This window comes from Crotalus tigris, unplaced genomic scaffold (genome assembly GCF_016545835.1).
Source record: "Crotalus tigris isolate CLP2741 ecotype Arizona unplaced genomic scaffold, ASM1654583v1 scf7180000021329.891317, whole genome shotgun sequence".
NCBI lineage: Eukaryota > Metazoa > Chordata > Lepidosauria > Squamata > Viperidae > Crotalus > Crotalus tigris.
The window spans coordinates 384169-398634 of record NW_024098456.1 but is presented as its reverse complement, the minus strand read 5'-3'; the positions used below and the strand labels follow the sequence as shown (position 1 = coordinate 398634).

Below are 14466 nucleotides of genomic sequence, written 5' to 3'. Positions count from 1 at the left end.
TTTAATTTACAAAATCATTATATCCATGGTTGATTTGCACTGTGTTCAATGGGATGTATTCTCATGTAGTGTGGAAAAACTTACTATCCTTTTAAATCTGAGAATTTTGTTGACAGGTTACTTAGGATATTTTCATAGTATACAAAAAGATGGTATATGTATATGGAAAAGATCACCAGAAAATCTGCTATTGTTACTTTTTCCTATTTTAGCTAGGAGATTTTTTTTTCACAACAGACATAGGACTTTGACATTTTTCATTATGAAATCTTCAGTACACTTTGCCAATATTTAATCTTATAATTCCTTTCAGCAGGAAAACTCTACTGCTTTAAACAGTTTAGGATTTTTCCTAGTAATTTATTTCTTGAATGGCTGGGTGAGAGGATGGGGAAGAATGGATAAGAGAAAGAGAGAGAGAATAGAGATTTTTTAAATCTATTATTATTATACATATAGGAAATATATATGTGGTTATACATTACAACTAATGCCCATTTATCCATGTGTCTCAATATGGGATGCAATAACATAAATTAGGTTCTGTATGATGATGTCTTAAGCTTATATCACCGTAATCCTAGGAATATCTGCATGCATGCCAGTGTGAAGAATGCATATAAATATCATCCTCAACAATATATTGATGCTGAAAATAAATTCACTATTTAATAGTGGAACAACATTTAGAATGGGTAAGAGAAATAAGAGTTAACATAGACCAATATTTACTGATGTTTAAAGACTCCCAAATGTTAAAAATTATGTTAATGTTAATAAATCTGTATAATAATATTATTGGTCCCACATGTGTATCCTGCATTAACTGGTTATTTTTCACCCACTGTTTCCAAAAGAGTTGAAGTAAGTATGATGAGATTACAATTTAATTCAAGAGAGTTGATTGTAAAATAATTTATCATTGATTAATCTCAGAATATTTCAATTAAGATTCTCAGATGATGATATTGTTAATTCTGGAAAAAAGATTTTTCTCTAAATGTATATCCTTTCCTGTAAGAAATCATTGACCATTCTGTAATCTACTCTTTGCAGAACATTTGGAATAAATGAAATGGGCAACCAATCCATTGTGACAGAATTCTTTTTAATGGGATTTGCAGATGACCATGAAACACAGATTTTGCATTTAGTGATGTTTCTGTTTATATATTTAACAGCTGTAGTGGGAAATCTTCTAATCATCATGGCTGTCACCCTAGACCATTATCTTCACAATCCTATGTATTTCTTTTTGGTCCACCTGTCATTTTTAGATCTCTGCTATATTTCTACTACAGTTCCTAAATCCATAGCCATTTCAATTACTAAAAACAGAGTAGTAACATTTGCTGAATGTGCTGCACAGCTATTTTTAATTATTACTTATACTGATGGTGAACTTTTTTTGCTCACTGCCATGGCCTATGACTGTTACGTAGCCATCTGCCACCCTCTACAATACAGTATGATCATGAACTGGAATGCCTGTATTCAGATGGCAGCTGTTGCCTGGATAAGCAGCCTAATTTATGCAATATTAGAAACCAGTCTCACTTTCAGAGTGGATTTTTGTGGATCCAATAAAATTAGACAATTTTTCTGCGATATGCCTCTGTTGCAAAAAACGTCTTGCATTGATTCAAATGTTCACACATTTCTCATTCTCACCCTTGGGATCATTGTAATCACATTTTGCGTTGGAGTCCTGTTTGCTTCTTATGGGTATATCTTTTCAACAGTGCTAAAGATAACATCAGTTCATGCAAGAATCAAAACTTTCTCAACCTGCACTCCTTATCTGACTGTATTTTTCTTATTTGTTATCACAGCTGTATTTTCATATATGATTCTAAAAACCTTTCTACCCCAATTATGGATGTGGTTTCTGCATGCCTGTATACACTTTTGCCACCGGTTCTAAATCCCATCATTTACAGTTTAAGGAATAAGGATATACAAAAATCGGTGTGGAAAATATCCACCAGATTAAAACATTTCCTAAAATGATTGCAAACATTCTTAGAAGGGTTATGCAAGGAACTTATTATTTTATATCAGGGCCCATCAGCTACTATGTGGATACCAGAGATTTGAAATGGTTGTATTTGTTGACAGACAGTTCTTCTAGAATCCAATATGTAGAATATTGGCCTATCTCCTTTCTCCCCCCACTTCATCACTTACTTTCTCTCTTTTAGAATTGGAAATTAAAAATTAAAGCAATTTGAATTTCAAGTACAGCCTTGGATGGTCCATTAATTTTAAATGGTTTTTGTCTGATATTTTTCACTTGCAAAAGGCAGCTTTGGTGTAATTATAAAGTTCTCCAAATGATCTTGTTCTGAAGCTGAGTGAAGGGAAAGATACAAAATGTATTCTTTAAAACCAAAAATCTGATAACTACGTGATGAGAAACCATTGTAGTTAAATCCCATGCTTCCAAATTACAGATAAATTCATACATAAGAGATTTAAAACAGGGATATCAGTGCTGGCGATTTTAGAATGATACATTTTTGATGGCAACGTTTAGATTCAACAAGGGAATTGATTGTAAAAAAGCAAAATTGTTTATTAATTTCAGAATATTTTAATAGTGTTTTTCTGATGACCATAGTGTCATTCTGGAAAATCTGTTTGTTTGTTTATTTTTTCCAGAAGATTAGAAGATTAAAACAACTTCTTTCTAAGCTATTAATTCATTCAAAGGGGTTCTAATTCATTCAAAGGGGTTCTCAAGACTGGGAAGAGTTTTCTGGATAGAAAATTGCTTCAGAGCATCAGAATCTCCCTAATTCTAAAGGTCCCTACAGCAAAATGCTGGGCATTCCATATGCTGCTTAGATTTCTATCAAGACTATATTTGATTGACATTACACAAAATTCATCAGGAAAGTTTCACTTAGTATTACTGATTTAAGTAGCAAAGTTTTTATCCCCTGTCCCCAAGGGTTAAAATATAAACGTTTAACACAAACTATTTAACATCTCGTCTTCACATCTACAAAACTTTTTTATTAGATTTTTAACTTTAATTTTTACTATTAACAAAAAAAATGTACTTGGAAAATAGTTTCCACACTAAAGCAACTTCTTGGAAAATTGCAAATCATATTGTAGTAAACTTTTAAGGAGCTTCTTAGATATGCTCCTTAATATACTTTTTCAGAAAAAAAATATTACCTGGTGGTTTCCTGTCCTTTCTTTCCTTCAACTTATTACTATTTGAAATTCAAATCTTTTGCTTTCGATATGAATTATTCTGGACCCAATAAAATTTTTATAATAAAAAAGAGAATGGGTGTTTTGCATTATTTCAAAAGATAATACAAGGATCTTGTAAATTTATTTTGATTTATTTTCTTCTTGGTACATTATGGCTACACTTTCTTCACGGTGAAGATTCTCTTAGCTGAACAAACAGAATTTTTTGCTCAACCTGAAATCTACTTAGCATACTTTTTTTAACCATTATTATAATTATCTTTACTCTGTTGTTTTTCATGTACACTTAGTTTCTGTATCACAGACAAATTCCTTGTGTGTCTAATCACACTTGGCCAAATAAACCTCTTCTCTTCTCTTCTTTTCTCTTCTCTTCTCTTCTCTGCTGTGTTATGCTATGCTATTTTCATAACTAAGACAAAACAAAACAAAAAAATCCCTGCTAAAATGTAGCATGGATTTTTTTTCTGCAGTTCTTTACTATGTTTGAATCTTATCATTAACAACTGGAAAAATAAGGATATTTGGAAAATATCCTCTACACTGAAAGATTTTGGAGGATGATTCTTATAACAGTCATAAAAGGAACTTTTAATCATATGACTCTATTGAGGGTAAATAGCTCTATATGTTCTCTGTATTTAAATAGAGGGATACATATCAATGCTTTCTTTTTTTTAATTATTTTAATTTACATAAGCTATTAATAGAAAACCCAAACATTCATGAAGCACAGAAAATGTAACTTTCACTATTCAAAACAAATAATTTTTTTTTATTCCAATTCCAAATTTCTGTTCATTTTTATATGTTTACTTCATGGTACACTTTTATTTGTTTCTGAATCAGTATAAGGTATATATGCTTATTTTCCCAGTTTTTCCAAATAATCCATTTTGCTACTCACCACAACCTTTTTTTTTTATTGAAAAGTTTTATACAGTATATAATATCCCAAAACCCACCCACCCCTAACTCTCCCCCCATTTCCCAGAGCTGAGTACAGGCTTTCTTATATGTATTGGCATTTATGAAATATTTTGTTTCCTCAGTAATGAGTTATCATTTTGGCTACCATTATATAGCACCATGCAGCATCTCTATCAGGTAACAAAATCAGTACAGGATGAGACTTATATAGTATTTTTCAATTTATCTACTTTCTAACCCACTATAGATAGAAGATAACTGTATCAATCCCTCATTCTAAAGGCTTCTAGGGAGAAGGACTTAAAGTGAGAGGGAAGTTTCAGGTTTACTAACTATTCCACAGAGTGAGTTTGATATAGTCATTAGAGCACCAAGCTGGAAACCAGAAAACAGTGAATTCTGGTCTCACCTTAGATATGAAAACTGGCTGGTGACTTTGGGTCAGTCACTTGGTCTTAGCCCAACCTCCCTCACAGTGTTGTTGTTGTGGGAAAAGTGGGAAGAGTAAGAAGAAAATTTTGGTGCTTTGAGTTATTTATAAAAATAACAAAAGTGGGATAAAAATAAATAATATCTTTGTTTTCAACCTTTGTATATTTGCAACAAGTAAACACCTTTTCTTTCAGTAGTCCTGAATATACTGTTACAATTTTGCTCTATATATATTTGCTTGAAAAACAGCTGGTAAATAAACAAACAAACAAACAAACAAATCTAGGAAGTAAGGCCACTATAAGGCAATTTTTCTCGGTAACTGAAAGGATAAAGAATACAAGTTATCCATGCCACCTTAGAAATGGATTGACTCTTTGCATAATTTATTGGTTAATTTGACTTAGTCTGTTAATCTCATGAAAAAGAAAGTACTGTATGTACTTATTCAGTTAGAGAAATTAAATCTGATAAATTGTAATGTATTTGGCTGAAATGTTTTAATCCCAGTGCATATCTATCTATCAGGTGCACAATTTTTCCAGGTATTTATTTTTGGAGGGGAGAGGTTTCCACTAAGTGTGTAGATCCCTGGTTCAATAGTCATTTGAGATGGAAGTTATTTATTTGGCCAATGATCAGCAAAAGAAGAAGCATATTAATACTATGGAAATAATAGGCACATTTTCCGCCCAAAAGGGAAACAGTTCAATTTTCCTATGCAAGGTAGAAGTAGCATACATATCTAAAGAGGAATAAAGCAAATAACTTAGTTGTTCCTTTCAATTTCTTTATTTCAAGATTTGTTTAATATCTTGCTTTGGAATTCTGTTGAGACACATGTACAACTCTAGGTAATAGTTGTTTAAACTCCAAATTTGTCAATTTATAAATACAAATCAGTATATTCTACCAATGCTTAGTTCTATTAGCTATCTGCTCTGCAAAGTGAAGAGGTGTGTGATAGTACTGCATACTTTATTTTTTAAAGGATGATTATTTTGACTTAGTCCTCAGGATTTTTCAGTACCAGGAAGAGAAGAATGCTGGAACATAGTCCTGTTGTACAAATTCCCATTAACATGAGTTTTTTGTACATGTTGAACTCCCTATTTGTCACAATGCTTCCTAATATTGTGACTTTTGAAGATTCTTAAGGTTTCATCAGGACTCATGTTCTAAATAAGTCTGCAGTTAACCAATCAGATACTGAAAGTATGAAAGGCATAGGCTAATAATAAATATTGAAATAATATTCTAATATAATTTACAATATTTAGAAATTAAAATGTATTTGTTTGTTTGAGAATCTATATATTGGTGTATGAAAAAAGATGAATAAAATAAAATAAAATATGTGATATAGCCTATGAATGTTGTATCCATACTGATACTGATATGTTGACAGATATGAAAAAATGTAGAGACAATGGAATGAGAGACAAGTTAAAATTTGGTTGATAAATCTGTTTGGATTAATGTATATTTAATACATGTTACTAAATACTTTTGGATGGCACAATAAAATAGATTCATGGGATAACTAAAATGCACTATCTTGTATTTTGGCATCTCCCAAAACTGAAGCATTATGGGTATGAAACTCACTGGCAAAAATAGACTGATTATATTTTTTAGAAGTGGTTTCTTTCCTTATTTGTTTTATCAAATTTATAAAGTTACCTATCTTAAAAGGATCAAGAATTCATCATTCCTGGTTTTGGCTATTACAGTGAACTGGATTTATACTGTTGAATGGCGATAAAAAAAGTAAACAGCATATTTTTAGGACTGGTAGTTATATGCCAGCTCCTGCAGTGGAGAAAGGGGCATTGTCTTACCTGAATGCCTTTTCTCAGCATGATGATGGAGAATCCACGGATGGGTTGTCTTAATCTATCTGCTCCAATTAGACTAAGTCTGAATCTTAGTACTGCCCCCGCTGTGCCAATTGTACCCCAGTTTTAGGCTAAGGCGATGCTCAGACTTTAGTCCGACGCGTCTGATCAATATCAGAACCAGGCCAACTGACCTTATGGGAGGGAGTGGATTCTCCATCATCATGCTGAGAAAAGGCGTTCAGGTAAGACAACGCCCCTTTCTCCAGCATGATTGGATGGAGAACCCACAGATGGGACATACCAAAGCCCTGTGTCCCTAAGGGTGGGAATTAATTTGAGCCTGGGTCCCATCCAATGTTAATGTGTGTTCTAGTACCTTGCGGCCAAATGAAACCATAGAAGAGGCATATTTGTCCATCTTGTAGTGACGGACAAAGGAAGAGGGCGATGCCCATGTTGCTGCTCTACAAATCTCCTCTATGGAGGCCTGGGTAGTCCAAGCAGCTGTAGTAGCCACGCCTCGGGTGGAATGGGCCGTGATATGTCTAGGAGCTTGCAATGACTGAGTCTGGTATGCCAGAGAAATACAAGCTCTAATCTATCTGCCTATTGTGGATGAAGAAACCTTCTGTCCTAGTGATGAAGGGTGAAAGGACACAAATAGAGCCTCAGTTTTGCGGAAAGATGTGGTTCTCTGTATATAACAATGTAAGGCCCTGTGCACACCCAACTTGTTCCACTGTACTTCTATGTCATTAAATGGATTAGGACAGAAGTCAGGCAAAACTATTTCCTGTGACCTATGATACAAGGAATTAACCTTGGGCACGAAGGAGGGGTCTAGCCTAAGGGTTACCCTGTCATTATGGAAAGTACACAGGTCCTTTCTCACTGAAAGAGCAGCCAGCTCAGAAACTCTTCTGGCTGAAGTTACAGCAATATCGATAATGAAGTTACCACTTTCATCGATAATTGTTTAAACAAACAAGTGTCAATAGGCTCAAAAGGTGAAGAAACAAGAGCCTGTAAAACCTGATGAAGATCCACGAGGGGTATCTGTGTACAGTTGGTGGTCTGGCGTTGTTAGCTCCCTTTAGGAAGGAGCGTATCATGGGGTGATGTGTCAAAGAGTCATTGCCACAAGTAATTACCGTGGCAAGTGCTGCTACCTGTCTACGGATGGTGCTTGTGGAGAGCCCTTTGTCCAGGCCATCCATCAGGAACTGCAAGATAATTGGCACTGAAACGGCCAAAAGGTCAATTTTGTGATCTGAACATCAATTACAGAAGCTCTTCCACGTGGCATCATATATTCTATTCGTCGAGGGTCGCCTGGATTGCTGAATCATGGCTATGACCCTTGACGAATATGAGTCTCAGCCTAAGGCCTGCCTCTCAAGTGCCAGATGGTTAACTGGAGCCACTGAGGGTCCAGATGGTATATTTCCCCTTGAATGAGGGAGATGCGACTTGCTGGGATCCTCCAAGGAGGGGAGGCGGAGAGCTCCATCAGGTTGGCAAACCATGAACGTCTCAGCCAATGCGGTGCAACCAGGAGGACCTCTGCCCGTTCGTGAAGAATCTTCCAGATCGTGGCGTGAAGAAGCGGTAAGGGAGGGAAGGCATAAAACAGTTCCCTGGGCCAAGGACTGCAGAGTGCATCCGTCCCCTCCGCTGATGGAGACGGAAACCTGGAAAGGAATCTGGAAAGTTGTGAGTTGGTTGGGGAGGCAAAAAGGTCTAAGGTTGGGGAACCAAACCTGTCCACAATCTCTCTGAACACCTTTGGGTCCAGTTGCCATTCGGCATAGTCCATGGTGGTTCTGCTCAGTGAGTCTGCTTGTTGATTTGCCACTCCGGATATGTGCTCTGCCCTGATGGAAGCAAGATTCAATTCCACTCAATACCCCAGCAATTTGGCCTCCTGCATGAGAGGCCTGGATCTTGTTCCCCATTGTCTGTTGACATGGGCCTTGGCTGTAATGTTGTCGTTAGAACCAGGACATGTTGGCCCTGTACTATCCTGCTGAATCTCTTTAGGGCCATATATATGGCTCTGAGCTCCAGCCAGTTTATATTGTTCTTTAGATCCTGATTGGACCACCGACCTTGAGCCCAGTGTGTCTGGAGGTGTGCCCCCCACCCAAACAGGCTTGCATCTGTTGTGATGGTAATCCTGTCTGGTTCTTTGAATTCTGCTCCCCATGACAGTGCCGGAGAGTCCCACCATCGAAGGGAGTTCAACACTGACTGTGGAACTTGGACCTTCTGGTGGGATGGGCTGGTGTGAAGTCTCTGAAATAGAAGAAGAAGCCACTGTAATTCTCTGGCATGGAGACGTGCCCATGGCACAATTTGCACTCAGGACACCATCTTTCCCAGTAGCTGTGATACCAAGACCAATGTTACTACTCTGTCCTTTCGGATCCGATGTACAAGGGTCTGAATAGAGTTCCGTCGGTCCTGTGATAGGTAGACTGTACAATTGTTTGTGTTTATAATAGCACCCAGATTGCGGAGCCGAGTTGTTGGTACAGTATGGCTTTTCTGGAAATTAACAGAAAACTCGTGCTCCTGAAGGGTCTTGATGGCTACGGCGAGGTCTGACTGAGTGTTCTGGAATGATGGTGACTGTATCAATATGTCATCTAAATAGCATTGAACTCTAATTGGAATTTGTCTAAGGTGGGCTGCGAGCACTGCCAGTACATTTGTAAATACTCTCGGTGCTGATGAGAGGCCAAATGGTAAGGCTCTGTACTGGTAGTGGTGTTGGGCATAGCTGAATCTGAGGAATTTGTGGTGGTCAGGAAAAATAGGAATGTGCAAATATGCCTCAGTCAGGTCTATTGAGGTAAGGAAGTCTCCTTGTCTCCTTGCTAGCCAGGATTGATTGCAGTGATTGCATCTTAAACTTCCTATACATCAGGTAAAGGTTTAGACCTTTTAAGTCTAAGATTGCCCTCCAGCCCCCCGAAGTCTTAAGGATGACAAAGAGGTTTGAGTAGAACCCTCGTCCTTCTTGGTCTTGGTACTGGTTCAATTGCTTGTATTTGTAATAGATGAGCTATGGCCTCTGACATAAGATCCGTTCTAGTCCTATTCCTGGGAATAGGGCAAGAGCGGAACCTGTCAGGTGATCTGGACCAAAACTCTAGTCTCAGACGCTGAGTGACGGTGTCTAACACCCATGAGTCTGTAGTAGTGGCTGCCCAAGTGTTGGAATAAAGGGTCAGCTGACCTCCTATAGGAGGTGACACTGTGAGATCACTTGCCTCATTTAAAGGAACGACCCCCTGAGCCTCGAAAGGGCCGCTTGGTCTGGACCTGTGATCGGCTTCTGTATGCTGAATGATCCTGCTGTTGTTCTTGTCTCTGAAAGGAAGAGTGAGATGCCTGGGCCCAGTCCCAGGATGGAGCTGGCCGAAAGTGCTGCCTTCGGTAATTGCCCTGCGATAGACTGTTCCCTGAACGCTTATCTCCTTTCCTTGCTGAGTTAACAAGAGTTTTGCGTTTGTCCTTACCTTCTATTAAGTAAGGTTCTAGGGCCTTACCAAAGAGATGTCCACCTGTGTAAGGTTTAGAGGCAAGACCTATTTGGCCTTGGTGTCTGCTCCCAATTCCTGAGCCAAAGGAGCCTTCGTGCTGAGATGTCCGCAGCGATGGTCCGGGCAGTGTATCTGGCTGTGTGCAGAGAGGCGTCGGCCAAGTACTGGGATGCAGCAACCAACTTACCCAGATTTTGATGAGCTCTGAGTTGGTCTGGAGGAATCATGTCCTGGAGCTCAGGTAGCCATAGGACTGAAGCCCTGGCAAAGAAGGCCATGGATGTTGATGCCTTTGTTGCCCAGGCTGACGCCAAATGGAACCTGCATAAGGCAGCCTCAATCTTTTTATCCTCTGCCCTAAGTGCCTTGTTAATATCCCCTGAAATGCTAGCATTGGGGAACAGTGAATTTAGGGGTTCATCAATCTGGGGAATTTCCAATAAGGAGGCCAGGGAAGGAGCCACATTGAATAGTGTCTTTTCTATGGCTCCAGGGTTTGAAAGAGATTCTAAATTCTCCCATTGTTTCTGAACTATGTTGAGAAAAAAGGGAGGGCAAGGAATATGATTCTGAGAGACCAAGGGTTCAGCATATATGGCGTGAGGACCTTTGGATGTTGTAGGTGGGGTCTCCTGTTCCTGAGGAAGGTTTGCAGTTGTGCAAGCCTTGAGTAATAAAGAATTAAAAGCCTTCATCATCTGACATAATCAGGCCTGATGGTTCAGCCCCTGTTGATTCTAAGTCCGATGAGGCTTCATCAATGATATCTGGAGATTGGGAATGATATATGGACTGTGGGGGTGCTGTGGGTGGCTGTGTAGTGGTAGAAGCCATGAACTGAGCCACGGCTTGAGCTATCATGGCCTGAAGTTGCTCAGGATTTAAGGTCTGAGCTTCAGGAGAGCGGAGCCCCGCTGCAGTGGGAGTGAATGTAACCTGAGGTCCCAAAGTAATAGTGTCCTAACCAGCTGCACCTTGTGTCTCTGGAACAGCCCTTGTGACTGATTCAGATTGAGAACTTCCCCTGGGGGAAGACCAGGCCCCTGGGGCTGAGGCACAATGTGAGGAAAGGGGTTCAAAGATGGACCTTCCTGTTGTGGTGGTGCCTGCCTGACCTGGGGAAACTGCCCTCAATCTGTGGGACTCATCCTCCAACATATGCTGACTATTGGTTTCCTTGATTGACTTGGCTCGTTTTGAGGAATTTGTCCCCCCTGCCTCCGTAGCATATTTCCTTTTGGCCAGTTCGGTGGAAGCTTTTTCTGCCATGTTGAATATACCTTGAGGGCTCAACCTCAGCGAAAACACCTCCCCCTCAGCATTGTAATATCACTGAGGGAGCCCAGCAGAGACAATCTGGCCCAGGTGGGGGGGGCAGTGGGGGTTAATGGTAGGCAGTGCGTCCTTCTGGAACGAGCTTGCCCTCACCAATTCAATCAGGGTTCGTGAGAATGACAGTAGTCAGTCAAAATGGCGGCCGCAGCTTCAAACACGTCAAAAAACTGTCCTTTGGAATGTTCCTGCAGGCAGTTAGGCCTCAGTGGTTGTTCAAAATGGTGGCCGCAGCTGCCTCAAAATGGCGGCCGCAACCGTCTGTGTGCCAAAATGACCGTTGAGGAGAAGGCCTGTGAGGTCTGAAGCCTTATTTGCAATGAGCCCTCGTTCCGAAGAAATGCTTGGGCTCCTAATGCAGCTGAGGGTAATTAAGATGATCAGCTGGGCAACAGTGCTGAAATAACTGGCAGCTTGCCGTTTGCAGATCCCCCCTTTCTGGTAACGTCTGCTGTAGCCGAGGGACCTTAAAATGATCTCTCCAGGCCTGACAACATGCGTCGCCGCTTGCAGATCCCCCCTGATGATCAGCAAGGCTTACCCTCGTCTCCGGATTCCCGGGAGGTCAGCGAGGCTTGTCTCCGTAAAATGGATCTTCTGACGAACAGCTGACTTTGAGGGAGATTGTCTGGGCGGCAATTTTAAATTCGTAGGCTCCCGAGGAAGAGCTGGCTGGTGGGGATCGTGAAAACGGCTGTTTAAAGCTGTTTAATTCACGAAGTGAAAGTTCTCTGAAATGAGTCGAAAGGGAAGGGTACGCAGGAAGGTGCCGAGCCTGTCAGCCCAGCTGGGCAGCCAGGCTTGAGGAGGAGTTAACTCCAGATAATGGGAAAAAAAGGTTAAATATATAAAATAATCAATAATGAAATAATTAGTCTAAATCAAAGTGAATGAGAAATTACTGCAGTCTTCTGCTCCAGGAGCGAAGAAAAAATGTGTCTTTAGAGCAAAGAGACAAAGTCTAAAACTGGGGTGCAATTGGCACAGCGGGGGCGGTACTAAGATTCAGACTTAGTCTAATTGGAACAGATAGATTAAGACAACCCATCCGTAGGTTCTCCATCCAATCATGCTGGAGAACAGAATCTTAATGCTGATGGATGGAAGACCTAAATACTTTACTTTCTGTCTATGTAGTGCTAAAACAAAGAGAAGACGGACCATACATCTCTGGAGCACTGATACTGGAAATTCTGTTTGTTTCTACAGTGTTTTTTGTTTGTTTGTTTGTTTGTTGTTTTTTGCTGAAAGCAAATGTTAAAACAAACATTTGTAGCTGAATTCATCCTCCAAGGATTTTCTACTGCTCAAGAGTTACAGATTTTATAATTTGTGGTGTTTTTGTCCCTTTATTTAGCAACTATGGTGGGTAGCATTCTCATTATCATAACAGTATCCCAGAGCAATAATCTTCACAATCCCATGCATTTTTTTCTGGCTATTCTCTCTTCCATTGATTTCTTCAACTACTATTCCCAAATCTATGGACAATTCCTTGATGAACAACAATGTCTTCTCATTTTCTGGGTGTGTCACTCAGGTTTTCCTTGTGGTCTCCTGTGCTACTTCAGAGATTTTCTTGCTTACTCTTATGGCATATGATCGCTATGTTGCAATATGTCATCCTCTGCAATACAAACTAATCATGAATTGGAATGTTTGTCTCGATATTACATTAATTGTTTTCGTGTTTGGTGTAATCAATGAAGCAGGTCATGCTGCAAACACCTTCCATTTAGAGTTTTGCTCATCCAATATTATCAAGCAATATTTTTGTGATATCCCTCAGTTGTTAAAAATATCTTGCACCAATACAGAGATCAATGAGAAAATTACATTTCGCTTGGTACTAAGTGTAGGTTCATTTTGCTTCCTATTTGTATCTATTTCTTATCGGTGTATCTTCTCAACAGTTTTCAAGATTCAATCTACTCAAGGACAGTATAATGTTTTCTCTACTTGTGTTTTTCATTTGACTGTATTGTTTGTTTTACTGTCATATTTTCATACATGAGACCAAAAGCTTTGTCCTCACTATCTCTGGACTTTCTTTCTGTTGTTTTGTATACAATTTTACCTCCACTAATGAATCCCATAATTTATAGCCTGAGGAACACAGAGATTCAAATGTCTTTAAGGAAGATGCAAAAGAAATATTTCAGATTTCATGTGTTAATCTGACTATACAGATGTTTTATTTTTTTTTTCAGACCCTAAAAGGTTAGGTACAAAAAAGAGAGATTCTTTATGTGATCTGTCTTGGTAATTAAAAAACAATTTTCTGTTAAAATTCCAGGTTTGTTTGTTTTTTACTGGAAATATATACCTGAGTAAACATTTTGAATAGTAATCCTCACTAACAGATGTGTTAATAAATGCTGTGGTCCTAGTGCCAGTACTGAAATAGTTCCTCTATCTTTTTCAAGAAAGGATCACTAAGAGTCAATATTGAATTATGGCATTTATGAAATCAGGTTTAATTGATTTTGCTCTTTAGAATAGGAGGTTAAAAAAAGATGCCAAAAAAGATAATTTCTTACTGGATTGTCCATAACTAAGATTCGTATTTCATTATACAGTGGTACCTCAGTACTCGTCATTAATTGGTTCTGGGAGGTGTAATGAGCACCAAAAAGGATGACTACAAATTTTTCCCAGAGGGAATATTATAAATAAATTTATCAGATTCCCAAACAAAAAACAATGCACATTTTTAAAGCAATATGTAAAAAGATAGGATTGTATATCATTACTTTACATGAGAAATGAACCTAAAATTAATAAATACTTAGATTAAATAAAATAAAAATAAAATAAATAAAATAAAATAAAAAGTTTACTTTACATGGACTGACGAGGAAAAACGTGCAAATATATACAAAATGGCCACAGAAGCTACCATGTGACTAATGTGTTACCCTTTGTTTCTGCTGGAAAGGGTAGAACTGACAAGTTCTAGCTTGCACATTGAGTACCAAATCAATGACAAGTATTGGGGCAAAATTTCCTCATCAAAATGCATTGGATATCAAACTCAATAAGTTTCAAAGCAGTTGAGTACTGAGGTATCACTGTATATTTTATTTGATTTTCTGGACGTCACCATTATTATCCAGGACCAATACTTCCCTAATTTGTTCCATTTATCTTTGTGC

At 38.7% G+C, this 14466-nt stretch overlaps 2 pseudogenes; both read left to right on the top strand.

The window, feature by feature from the left end:
• Positions 1-1075: 1075 nt before the first annotated feature.
• Positions 1076-2010, top strand: LOC120320339 (annotated as a pseudogene).
• A 9796-nt stretch (positions 2011-11806) lies between these two features.
• LOC120320338 lies at positions 11807-13492 on the top strand (annotated as a pseudogene).
• Positions 13493-14466: the final 974 nt, after the last annotated feature.